The sequence below is a fragment of the Schistocerca cancellata genome, chromosome 1, assembly GCF_023864275.1.
Source record: "Schistocerca cancellata isolate TAMUIC-IGC-003103 chromosome 1, iqSchCanc2.1, whole genome shotgun sequence".
In the NCBI taxonomy this organism is placed as follows: domain Eukaryota; kingdom Metazoa; phylum Arthropoda; class Insecta; order Orthoptera; family Acrididae; genus Schistocerca; species Schistocerca cancellata.
The window spans coordinates 935,756,985-935,770,006 of record NC_064626.1 but is presented as its reverse complement, the minus strand read 5'-3'; the positions used below and the strand labels follow the sequence as shown (position 1 = coordinate 935,770,006).

The following is a 13,022-nucleotide window of genomic DNA, read 5'->3' as shown; positions in this document are numbered from 1 at the left end:
TAATTATAACGTAATTTACGGGACTTGATATTTGTATATTTGTTTAAATACATTTTTATTTTTTATTACTTCGTTATAGCATAGGTAACCTCTTCAAACTGGTCGCCAGACCGAAATGGATAACAGGAGAAATGATCGTACATCAGACAGGCGCCTTGCAAAAATGATGTATTCTCATAATCGGCTGGTTTCTTTGATCAATGAGATAAAGATGGTATTTGTACACACTGGCAGGAAGCTCGCGTAATAATAGGCACAACCACAGAAACTGTAGACAGCTACGGCCTGTTAAGTTCGCTCCAAGTCCATCACTTGCAATAAAAGTACAACGAATTACAGTGTGAACGATGTCTCGCACTTTAGCCACACCCTTAATAAAAGGACAAAGCCTTGCTGATGCGGACACTGTGTGAATGATTGAAGAGACACGAGGCGCAGTAAAGGGCCGGGCCGTAAAAGACGTCGGCAGCCGCGCTCTTTATGACGTCACGTTGCTGGTAACCACAGGCCAGGACAGAGAAACCTCGCCGTTTAGCAACCCCCGCCCCCCTTCCCCCCGCGGCTGCTATGGGCTGGGCGCGACATAAAGCTCCGCGTCAACTGCCCGCTGTCACTGGAAATGAGACGCAGCGAAAGTCTTATCCTTACACGAACTACACAAAGCTTCCACCTGGGATACAACTGTTTACACTGACGTGAAGAAAAAATTGCGACACCAAGAAGGAGTTCTGCGACAAACGAATATTTGTAGGCGTGTTTCTACATCTGAAAGATGACATTTACTCCAAGTTTGCGCCAGTCGCAAAACAGTGGTGCTAAGGAGCGCCACTACTTGGATGCAAATCAGGTTTTTCTTTAAATACACGCTGTAACCTTTGAGACTGGACATGGTGAGTTGATGCTAGTCAAGAGTGCCTTTAGCAGAATTGTATTAATACCTTCAGCTGCTAACGGGCGTTAATATAAATCAACGGGGACAGGTGAAACTGTGTGCCCCGACTGGGACTCGAACCCGGGATCTGCTGCTTACGTGGCAGACACACTATCCATCTGAGCCACCGACGGCACAGAGGACAGTGCGACTGCAGGGACCATCTGGCGCACGCCTCCCACGAGACCCACATTCTCACTTGGTATGTCCACACACTACATTCGCAGTGTCGCACCCCAACACACTCATTACTTGTGGAAGAGATTCTTACCAAGTCCCGTAAGAGTTCGGGGAATGTGTGTGCATCCGCTCAGAAGGAGGAGGTCATGGCCGCTGTTGCCGTAACTACACTCCTGGAAATGGAAAAAAGAACACATTGACACCGGTGTGTCAGACCCACCATACTTGCTCCGGACACTGCGAGAGGGCTGTACAAGCAATGATCACACGCACGGCACAGCGGACACACCAGGAACCGCGGTGTTGGCCGTCGAATGGCGCTAGCTGCGCAGCATTTGTGCACCGCCGCCGTCAGTGTCGGCCAGTTTGCCGTGGCATACGGAGCTCCATCGCAGTCTTTAACACTGGTAGCATGCCGCGACAGCGTGGACGTGAATCGTATGTGCAGTTGACGGACTTTGAGCGAGGGCGTATAGTGGGCATGCGGGAGGCCGGGTGGACGTACCGCCGAATTGCTCAACACGTGGGGCGTGAGGTCTCCACAGTACATCGATGTTGTCGCCAGTGGTCGGCGGAAGGTGCACGTGCCCGTCGACCTGGGACCGGACCGCAGCGACGCACGGATGCACGCCAAGACCGTAGGATCCTACGCAGTGCCGTAGGGGACCGCACCGCCACTTCCCAGCAAATTAGGGACACTGTTGCTCCTGGGGTATGGGCGAGGACCGTTCGCAACCGTCTCCATGAAGCTGGGCTACGGTCCCGCACACCGTTAGGCCGTCTTCCGCTCACGCCCCAACATCGTGCAGCCCGCCTCCAGTGGTGTCGCGACAGGCGTGAATGGAGGGACGAATGGAGACGTGTCGTCTTCAGCGATGAGAGTCGCTTCTGCCTTGGTGCCAATGATGGTCGTATGCGTGTTTGGCGCCGTGCAGGTCAGCGCCACAATCAGGACTGCATACGACCGAGGCACACAGGGCCAACACCCGGCATCATGGTGTGGGGAGCGATCTCCTACACTGGCCGTACACCACTGGTGATCGTCGAGGGGACACTGAATAGTGCACGGTACATCCAAACCGTCATCGAACCCATCGTTCTACCATTCCTAGACCGGCAAGGGAACTTGCTGTTCCAACAGGACAATGCACGTCCGCATGTATCCCGTGCCACCCAACGTGCTCTAGAAGGTGTAAGTCAACTACCCAGGCCAGCAAGATCTCCGGATCTGTCCCCCATTGAGCATGTTTGGGACTGGATGAAGCGTCGTCTCACGCGGTCTGCACGTCCAGCACGAACGCTGGTCCAACTGAGGCGCCAGGTGGAAATGGCATGGCAAGCCGTTCCACAGGACTACATCCAGCATCTCTACGATCGTCTCCATGGGAGAATAGCAGCCTGCATTGCTGCGAAAGGTGGATATACACTGTACTAGTGCCGACATTGTGCATGCTCTGTTGCCTGTGTCTATGTGCCTGTGGTTCTGTCAGTGTGATCATGTGATGTATCTGACCCCAGGAATGTGTCAATAAAGTTTCCCCTTCCTGGGACAATGAATTCACGGTGTTCTTATTTCAATTTCCAGGAGTGTATATAGAATGCCTTTATGTCGGCGGGGATGTCATTATCAACACCTCGGTGTTTCAACGAGGTTGTATAATAGGGCAAAGAGAAGCTGGATGTTTCTTCTGCGATACTGCAGAAAGATCTGACAGGAATGGAGCCACTACACATGATTGCTGGCAGCGGTGGTCAGGAGAAGGTGAGGTCGCTCTTAAACCGGGCTCGGGACGGCAACGTGGCACCGCCGAGAGGAAAGGTTATAGTGTTCGGCGTATAGCTCTGGCTTATTGTACTGCATCTGCAGTAGCAATTTGAGCACCAGTTGGCGGCACAGTGACACAATGAACTGTTACAAATCGGTTAGTCCAAGAACAGCTCCGAACCAGACGCCCTGTAGCGTGCGTTTCACTGACCCCAAACCACCGTCATTTGCGAATTCAGAGGTGTCAAGCGCGATCTCCCTAGAGGGCAGAGTGGAGGTCTGTTGTGTTTTCTGGTGAAAGCTGGTTCTGCCTCTGCGCCAGCGATGGCCGGGCGTTGTTAGGAAGCGGCCCGAGGGCCTGCAACCAACTTGTCTGCATGCTACACACGCTAGACCGACACCTGGGGTTATGGTCTGAGGTGCGAATTTGTACGATAGCAGGAGCACACTCATGGTTATCCTACGCACCCTCGCTGCAAAACTGTACGTCAATCCAGTGATTCGACCTGCCGTGCTGTCATTCATGAACAGTACTCCAGGGAGATTTTTCCAACAGGATAAAGCTCACTCGATACACTGCTGTTGTAACCTAACGTGCTCTACAGAGTGGCTACATGCTGCCAATGCCTGCTCGATCAGCAGATCTGTCTCGAGTCGAGCGGACTTCATAGCACGACGACTCCAGTGTCATCCGCAACCACCAATAACGGTCCATGTATTAACGAAGGGAAGTGTGGTAGGTCCGCTGTTGTTTTCTATCTACATAAATGATCTTTTGGATAGGGTGGAGAGCAATGCGCGGCTGTTTGCTGATGCTGTGGCGTACGGGAAGGTGTCGTCGTTGAGTGACTGTAGCAGGATACAAGATGACTTGGACAGGATTTGTGATTGTTGTAAAGAATGGCAGCTAACTCTAAATACAGATAAATGTAAATTAATGCACATGAATAGGAAAAAGAATCCTGTAATGTTTGAATACCCCATTAGTAGTGTACCGCTTGACACAGTCACGTCGATTAAATATTTGGGCGTAACATTGCAGAGCGATATGAAGTGGGACAAGTATGTAATGGCAGTTGTGGGGAAGGCGGATAGTCGTCTTCGATTCACTGGTAGAATTTTCGGAAGATGTGGTTCATCTGTAAAGGAGACCGCTTATAAAACACTAATACGACCTATTCTTGAGTGCTGCTCGAGCGTTTGGGGTCCCTATCAGGTCGGATTGAGGGAGGACATAGAAGCAATTCAGAGGCGGGCTGCTACATTTGTTACTGGTAGCTTTGATCATCACGCGAGTGTTACGGAAATGCTTCAGGGACTCGGGTGGGAGTCTCTGGAGGAAAGGAGGCGTTCTTTTCGTGAATCGCGACTGAGGAAATTTAGAGAACCAGCATTTGAGGCTGACTGCAGTACAATTTTACTGCCGCCAACTTATATTTCGCGGTAAGACCACAAAGATAAGATAAGAAGAGAGATTAGGGCTCGTACAGAGGCATATAGGCAGTCATTTTTCCCCCGTTCTGTTTGGGAGTGGAACAGGCAGAGAAGATGCTAGTTGTGGTACGAGGTACCCTCCGCCACGCACCGTATGGTGGATTGCGGAGTATGTATGTAGATGTAGATGTGCAACAGGCATGGGACTCCATTCCAGGAACTGATACCAGTACAACACAGTGCATGCACGTTTTCATGGATGCATTGAACTTTCTAGCGGGTACATCGGTTATTAGTGTACCAGTATTTCACATTCGCAATGGCGTATCTCGCGCTTGCATTAACCTGTGATCTTGCGATGTTAGCTAGACAAATTGACTCCCAAAATTTCATTACTCCACATTTTTGTGTTTTGTTGTGTTGTGTTTTCTCCGTCAGTACATTTAGAAAATGCTTGTAAGATTCTTTTCTGGTGCTAAATGGGCTGTACCGCAATTATTTTGGTACATTTATTTATTAGCTTAATTATTTGTACAAGAAGTAAACGGAACGGAAGGACAGTCCAGAGGAAAGTAACGGCAAAGTCCTGTATTCTGCTGACATACCTCTAGTTCGGCCGCAGTTGCAAACAACCTACTTTCGTATTCTTTTTTTACCGGTTAACGATTTTTCATGGTACATCGGACTAATATTTTTTTTAAATTAAGGATCATGAGTGCAGCATTTTTTAAGGGACAGGGTAGCTTTCAAAAATTGCGTACTAGCATATGAAAGAAAATTATTATGCATGGTAAACGTTCCCACTTCAGCCGAGACCACAAGGATGGCCGGCCTGAGTGGCCGAGCGGTTCTAGGCACTTCAGTCTGGAACCGTGCGACCGCTACGGTCGCAGCTTCGAATCCTGCCTCGGGCATGGATGTATGTGATGTCCTTAGAAGTAATTAACCCTAACTAACCTAAGTTCTAGGGGACTGATGACCTCAGATGTTAAGTCCCGTAGTGCTCAGAGCCATTTGAACCACAACGATGGCTTGCATACGAGGTGTGGCAGGTGCTACTTTTCTTAGCGGAGATTATGAGAGAGAGAGAGAGGGTGGGAGGGAGGGGGAGGAGGAGGCAGAAAGTATTCCTGGCGAATACCATTAAGGAGCGCACCGAGCTTAACGTACCCACACAACGGATGGTTAACCATTTAAGTTTGGTGTTTTAATGCAGGTCACTGACGCAGAGACTGGCAAAATTTTGGTAATTTAAGTGTAGAAACTGTACGCCAATTTACTGATGCAGCACTAATGATGATGATAATAATAATAATAATAATAATAATAATAATAATAATAATAATAATAGTCGCGTGTGGCTGAACTGCCGAAAGCAAGTCTTTAGATTCGGCGCCATTTTCGCTACTCTTAGCTTTCATGCTGCTTCAGTTTCCGAATGATAGGTGAAAATTTTGGAAATTATTATACTTAACCGCCTCCTCCTGCGGCTCAGTACCCGTTCGACAGCGATGTGTCCGACACCAAGCACGATGCTGAGATTGTTATTGTCATTGTCATTTGGCGCACGATGGAGTCTCTAACTGAGCTGGCAGACAAGGGCCAACAGGAGACTTGTCCTCCCGGACCTGCGCCGGCGATCAGACAGTGGGGCGCTCCTATTGGCAGGCGGCCCGCAACCTGTATAGCAAGTACCTGTGACGTCACAGCGGCTGCTTGACACAGACGCCGCCAGAGGCGCCCCTGTCCAGCCACACACGTGCGGTATTATACTCATTTGCTCGCTCGGCGCGGAGGCGGAAAGAGTAATCGCCGCAGGAACATTAGCACCACGCCTCAATTGGACAGGGCTGTTGTTTACGGTCGACTGACTCAATACGTCTCCCCCACCCCGAGCGAAGTGCTCATTAGGAAGCCGAGGAGGTGTCGAGGCGGCATGCTCTCACTGCAGTGCGTGGTGAGCAGTGTCGGGTCTCCATTCATCACCTATTTGAGAGTGATAGCACTTAGGGACTTCCAATCAACTTCAACCATAATTTCAAACCTTTTCTAAACCGTTTCTCGCTTACATGCTTATTAAACAAGTTAGCCCACTTATGAAGTAATCAGAGGTTTGTATCTGTTTTATGCATGGCAGTTCGTTTCTTTGAAGAATGGGGGGTTTACTGGTAAATAATAACCTATCACGAAATCGACACTGTGGGCGAACAACCAGTTACAATTAAATGACTACAGACCGTTTCTTCTTCGGTATCTGTTGCGCCTTTACACCTGTGGAGTCCCCAAGTACCGGGTGATCAAAAGGTCAGTATAAATTTGAAAACTCAATAAATCTCGGAATAATGTAGATACATAAGTACAAATTGACACACATGCTAGGAATGACATGGGGTTTTATTAGAACCAAAAAAATACAAAAGTTCAAAAATTGTTAGACAGATGGCGCGCTTTATCATCTGATCAGAATAGCAATAATTAGCATAACAAGGTAAGACAAAGCAAAGATGATGTTCTTTACAGGAAATGCTCAATATTTCCACCATCACTTCTTAACAATAGCTGTAGTCGAGGAATAATGTTGTGAACAGCACTGTAAAGCATGTCCGGAGTTATGGTGATGCATTGGCGTCGGATGTTGTCTTTCAGCACCCCTAGAGATGTCGGTCGATCACGATACACTTGCGACTTCAGGTAACCCCAAAGCCAATAATCGCACGGACTGAGGTCTGGGGACCTGGGAGGCCAAGCATGACGAAAGTGGCGGCTGAGCACACTATCACCACCAAACGATGCGCACAGGAGATCTTTCACGCGTCTAGCAATATGGTTTTTTTTTGTTCTAATAAAACCCCATGTCATTCCAAGCATGTGTGTCAATTTTTACCTCTGTATCTACATTATTCCGTGGTTTATTAAGTTTTCAAATTTATACTGACTTTTTGATCACCCGGTATATATCGAGATTGCTGTGGCTCGGTGTCTTCACATCTTCAAACTGAATTATACATTTGAGTCTCTTGAAAGTATCTTGTGATGATGAAACTCGAACAATTGTAGATTACTAACACTCGATAAAGGATAGCAATCTATACAAACAATACCTTGTAACAATAAGCCTCATTGCGAACGCCTCAATTGTTCGTTGGGCTTCTAATCTTAAAATCGCCAAGTAAATGCTGTTACAATGAAAAATGAAATAAAGAAACACAAATGTAGCAGCGGCGGCGATTACTCTAAATGCATAAGCATTCATTCCAATCATCATCATCATCATCACTACTCAGCAGTATTTAATAAGCTTCCTTTCCCTAATGAAATTGTTCATCAACTTCTGCCAGGCAGTTATTTGCAGAGTATCCATGTAGTAGATGATACAGTCTTCCTTTCTTAATGGTCGATATTGGAGTCCCTTTCTTCCGCCTTCCTCACATGCTGGCACCATTAAGACTGGTGGGTTTAGATGTAATGTGCCACTTACTATACGCTGTTGTTTCCCTGAACTAGCGCGCTTTATTGTGAACATCGTTGTCTACGAAACATTAAACTACAGTAATGGTCCATCTTATCAAGCTTTTTTCTACCTAACTCGTTCCTACGTTGGAACGCTGCACGTAGGCATCCGCTCACGTTCTAATTCGTAAACTCTAATTACACAAGGCGCTCCAGACGTCACACTTCCGCCATGCTCAGTTCACTGTGTAACTCGCACTCCAAACACAGCAAGACCATGTCTATATCAAATCACTCCTCAAATATAAATGTATTATTCAAGTCGATCGTTTCACAGATCAGAACAGGCTTCTTTATTGCTTCTTCTGGCAAACAAGAGAGCTATTGAGTTGCGCGTAAGAAAGGTGAAGATGGCGAAGAGGGAATTCATCTTGTACCAACAGGGATCGGATTGATTAGATTTTTGAAAAAGTACAGGAGCGATTACTCTACCAGGGAACCCTGAAATAAGAGTAGATTCATTACAAAATAAAACAAACTAAATACAGATAATTCATCCACAAAATCCTTTAGGTTTTTCTTACTTATCCGGCTTCTAGCTGTCCAGCTTTTTGGCCAGTTACATACAGATTTATCATGTTTATAGTGAATTTTCGATCTCTCATTCCTTAAGATAAAATATATAAATCTGTAAACGTATCTCAAAATATTTCCCATCTTTAACTCCAGAAAAAATACATTTCATATTTGCAAGAGTTCCCCCACACTCTTTCTCAGTCTCTGGTACGCAACACTTTCATCATCATCGTCTCAGATTCTCTGAATCTTTAATGGAGCTCAGTAACCGCTCATGGAGTGTTGGGTAAGACAATATGGTCCTAATTTTTATTTCTTTTCGCTGTAATGTTGACTAGTCTCAATTTCCCCACAGTAATGACTTGCTTGTAAGTGTTACGTCCCAGGACGACTCATACTGTAGGAGTGGGTGTTGTCCTCTGGTATCTGCGGTCTTGTAACATGAAACTTTTACAGTAACTGAAATGAAATGAGCGTAAGGCATGGTTGGCCGGGAGGCCCTATTCGGGGAAGTTCGGCCGCCAAGTGCAAGCCTTATTTCAGTCGACGCCACATTGGTCGACCTGCGTGCCGGTGACGAGGATGAAATGAAGATGAGGACAACACGAGAGAAAAATCTCCAACCCGGCCGAGAGTCAAATGCGGGCCCGCTGCATGGGAGACGAGCACATTACCCCTCAGATAAGCAGGCGCACACAGTAACGGAAACCACATGCAAGTAGTAACTAGGATGTCAAAAAGCATCTTTGTTTCTGATCAGCTGAAAATCGCGTTTGTGGCAGAGGGAGGAGCCTGGAATGCAAGTACTAGTTCAAACGCTGTTCAGTTCTACCAAAACCGACAGTGAGCGACGTACATTTAAATCTTTTAACTTCTCGCTCACTTACGGGAGTACCTGCATATTCCTATAGCTTTCCGTACTACAATAATAAGTTTTGTCAATCGCTACGGGTCAGGTAATTCCTACAGAAAGCATGAGGCAATTTTAAACTAGACTAATGGTCCAGAGTAACCAATATTTGTCTCGTGTACCGACGAGGGATATCGGAAGGACACAGCTTTTTCGGGTTTACAACAACTCAGAAAACTGTCCTTTTTAGGCAACCAACCCTCAGATGCAGACTCAAATGTGAGTAATCTGACTGGTCAGGCGGATAATGTCATGCGGCAAGACCTGACACTTGCAACGTTCTCGCTGCTGCCGAAAACGAATTACCGCACATTAGTTTACTTGTCAATCGGCTGCACCATATTGCTCAGCTCCCCTAGCAAAGTGACAAAGCACTGTACCGTGGTCTTAAATGTGTACCGGCATTACAGGCATGATACTGTTAATAAACAAGACTGATAAAGGCGAAACCTCTACCTCGCGGATGTCGCTGTCAATAGGAAATTAAATCGCTGCCTCAGCCGAAATTCGAATCTGGCAATTGTTTCGCTGAACAAATGAGCATGGGAGTAAGGGAATATCAGAATACGGAACTGGGTCTGACGCGGAAACTTAACACGATGCAGAAGCGGACGTAATTAGCGCTTCACGTTGCAAGTTGAAAACTACTGGCAACATCGCTGCTATAGCTATTTCACAACGCTTTCGCGTTATTTTATTTAAATATGCCATTTTATATCCATTTGTAGTCACAGTATTACAAACAGTTTAACGGGATTTTTTTTTTAATATGTCAAAAAAGCGCCGCCTAGCGGTTTACTCCACTTGGCTTCCAGTAGCAGTTTGCACTTGTCTCGTGATCGAGAATGTTGGCGCGATAGAAAGTATCTAATGAACAATTTTATGTGACTGACTTAACACTTAAGTCTTATTCTAGTCTTTGTACTTTGTCTCTTATCAATTGTGAAATGCACCATATTTTTATATCTTCTGATAGCAGTTTCGTGATGTATTTGTGGCCTTCGAAAGGCGGATACTCGAAAAGCGTTAGGTTGTTGAAAAAAGGTGATTAAGACAGGCGATAAGTTTTTAGAAGAGTAACCAAAACATGTGACAGCCCGGAGGCGAGAAGGCTTGTAACGAGGTACTACCCAACCACGATATTATTGCACGTTATCGGAAACACGCGGTGATTGTGATTGTAAACATGTACGATGAAAACTAAGAAAAGCGCATTGTGCTATGAATGATTGTAAGAAGCGCGCTCACTCCCAGGCGCAACAATATTGCGGTCGACTAATTGTAAGACGCGCAGAATTTGTGGAGGTTAGTCGACCGCGTGTGACTGACTGACAAAATGGTGTGAGGTAGTGGCGCGGAGCAGCGACTGTCTGCGTGGGGGACCGCCAGAGGCGCCACCGGCGCGACGCAAATAAGCTGGCCCGGCCTCACACGTGGGCAGCGCGGCCTGGCACGCAAAAACTGTAGCGAGCGGGAGGTCTGGCGTATTGGTCTTCCCAGGTGCGAGCCCAGAGTTCGGTTTTCGGGGAGAGGGGATCGCAGTTTGTTACTGTCTCTCCCAATTCCTCCTCCCCCTTCCCTCACCCTCAATGTATTTGCTTCCGCCTCCGCTTTCAATGTGCTACACATGCCTAAGCTTCTAATCATAATGATGGAGTGTACATGAAGTGTTAATACAGTCAATTATTTTATTACAAGAAAACACGTATAAAATTTTGTTTACATCGGTACCCATTAGATCGCTTTTAACATATCGTCCAAGAAACTGGAACTACGAAAAATATAGCATTGGCAAAGCATTCATCCGAGAATTTGAGAAGTCCGCGTGTCAGGTCAATTGAAAATGTCGCAATTTACACAATGTTAGATTGAAGTGTACAGTCACTACTACTAGCGCTGCGATTATCAGCAGAGCCGCGCGGGATTAGCCGAAAAAAAAATAAAAAAAATAAAAAAGCGGTTTAAGGCGCTGCAGTCATGGACCGTGCGGCTTGTCCCGGCGGAGGTTCGAGTCCTCCCTCGGGCATGGGTGTGTGTGTGTGTGTGTGTGTGTGTGTGTGTGTGTTTGCCCTTAGGCTAATTTAGACTAAGTGGTGTGTAAGCTTAGGGACTGATGACCTTAGCAGTTAAGTCCCATAAGATTTCACACACATTTGAACATTTTTTTTTATGAGCAGAGGTGTGCGAGTGGGTAAATGCGAAGAATGCTGTTTCAGTCGTTTCTGCCTACGTTTGGAAAGTAAATTTACTGCTTTTTTGTATGTTTTGTTAGTGAAAGGTCCTTTCGTTTTCCATCTTCCCTCAACCAACTTCCTGTTGTTTATCGGTTCCAGTCATGGGCTCACGAACGGCGTCAGTTTTGTTGTTGGCATCAAGCACGGTGAGCCTACGAAATGTGCCTTTGCGTGTATGGAAAGTGGGCAGACCAACACGCAAGGAACTGCGAAGTACCCTACGTTAAATGCAGCTTGTTATTTCTGTCACTTACTTGAAATTTCCGACACTCTTAGTTTTCACGATACCGTATTTTCTGAAAGTTCTTTGAAATTTGGAAACTGGTGTACGTAAAAATAAAACTCTTCTAGCTACTTTTTTTTTGGGGGGGGGGAGGGGGGGGATGGGTCATGATCCCCTGCCCCCTTGCAGTTGCGCCAGCTCCTTCTCCGCCACTGTCCGTCTTCGTAATGGAGCACTGCTACTTAGCCTGTATCTACAGCCTATACAACTGGACCAATTGGTATACGTCCGCTGAAAAAGGTACGTCCGTACGAGACTTTTACACATGTTTGGGACTCTACTGAAAACTGCTGGCAGGACGTCCACATAGTCCCAAGAAAGTCATACAAACAGAGCTACTACTGTAGAATCCAAATCAGTTAGAATACAGGCATTACTTGTATTTGGTTGGTGGGATTCTGTGCTTCCCTCTTTTTACTCCGCCGGGCAGCCGACTTCCTTGTGTCCCTGATGCAAGAGTTTACTAGAGGCACTAGCGCTCGTTGTAAGGCACCAAAGCATACAACTGACACGACCACGAGAGTATGCTGCATCCATCTTACTGCTGACACTCGCAAATAATGCGATAGCTACAGTATATTCTGAAGAAGGGCAGAAAGTGCTTAAAACTGTTTAAAGAAGTAAAATTTCCTTTATGCAACTGGTTGCTGATTATTTCTATATATGCATACAACCATTTAAGTATTATTTACGCGACCAAACCTGTTAATTAGATTATCGCTACTTTGTTGATTCGCAGTGCCTTCCTTAGGTCCAGAACATATGCACCCAGTGGACCTTCATGCAAGAGGTATATGCTAAGAACCTGTGAAGACCTTGATAAATCAACACATTAGCGATACTTTATTTAATAATGTTTGTAAATAACAGTCACTGAACACTAATCTGCTAATATGGCTAATAATCATTGTACTTTTACTGCCTCCGGTTTGGGAAATGTTATAGTCCTAATACGACATTTCCAGTCATAATAAAACTCCACATCTCTTGTCTGATAATCTTATTTATTTGTACATTTCGCAGATGGCGTGCGTATCAGTAATGGTCAACGGAAAATATCCACTCAGCTCCCGGTAAAGTAAGAGCTGTTTTTGCTACCATTGCTCAGTTCTGGCTAACACGAAATCGTTATTTTTATTGCTAGAATATTGAAAACAGGAATTGAAAGGTCAGAGGAAACGGGTGTGCGTTCAAGTTATTCAGTGTTGCGTTTGATTTAATTCAAAGACAAAAATTACAATTATGTAGCACATAATATC

At 46.0% G+C, this 13,022-nt stretch overlaps 1 protein-coding gene across 1 annotated transcript in view; it reads right to left on the bottom strand.

Annotated features, from left to right (window-relative positions):
* LOC126115533 (pneumococcal serine-rich repeat protein-like) overlaps nt 1-13,022 on the bottom strand; it is a 543,274-nt gene that overhangs the window by 269,684 nt on the left and 260,568 nt on the right. The gene's annotated exons all lie outside the window — the stretch shown is intronic.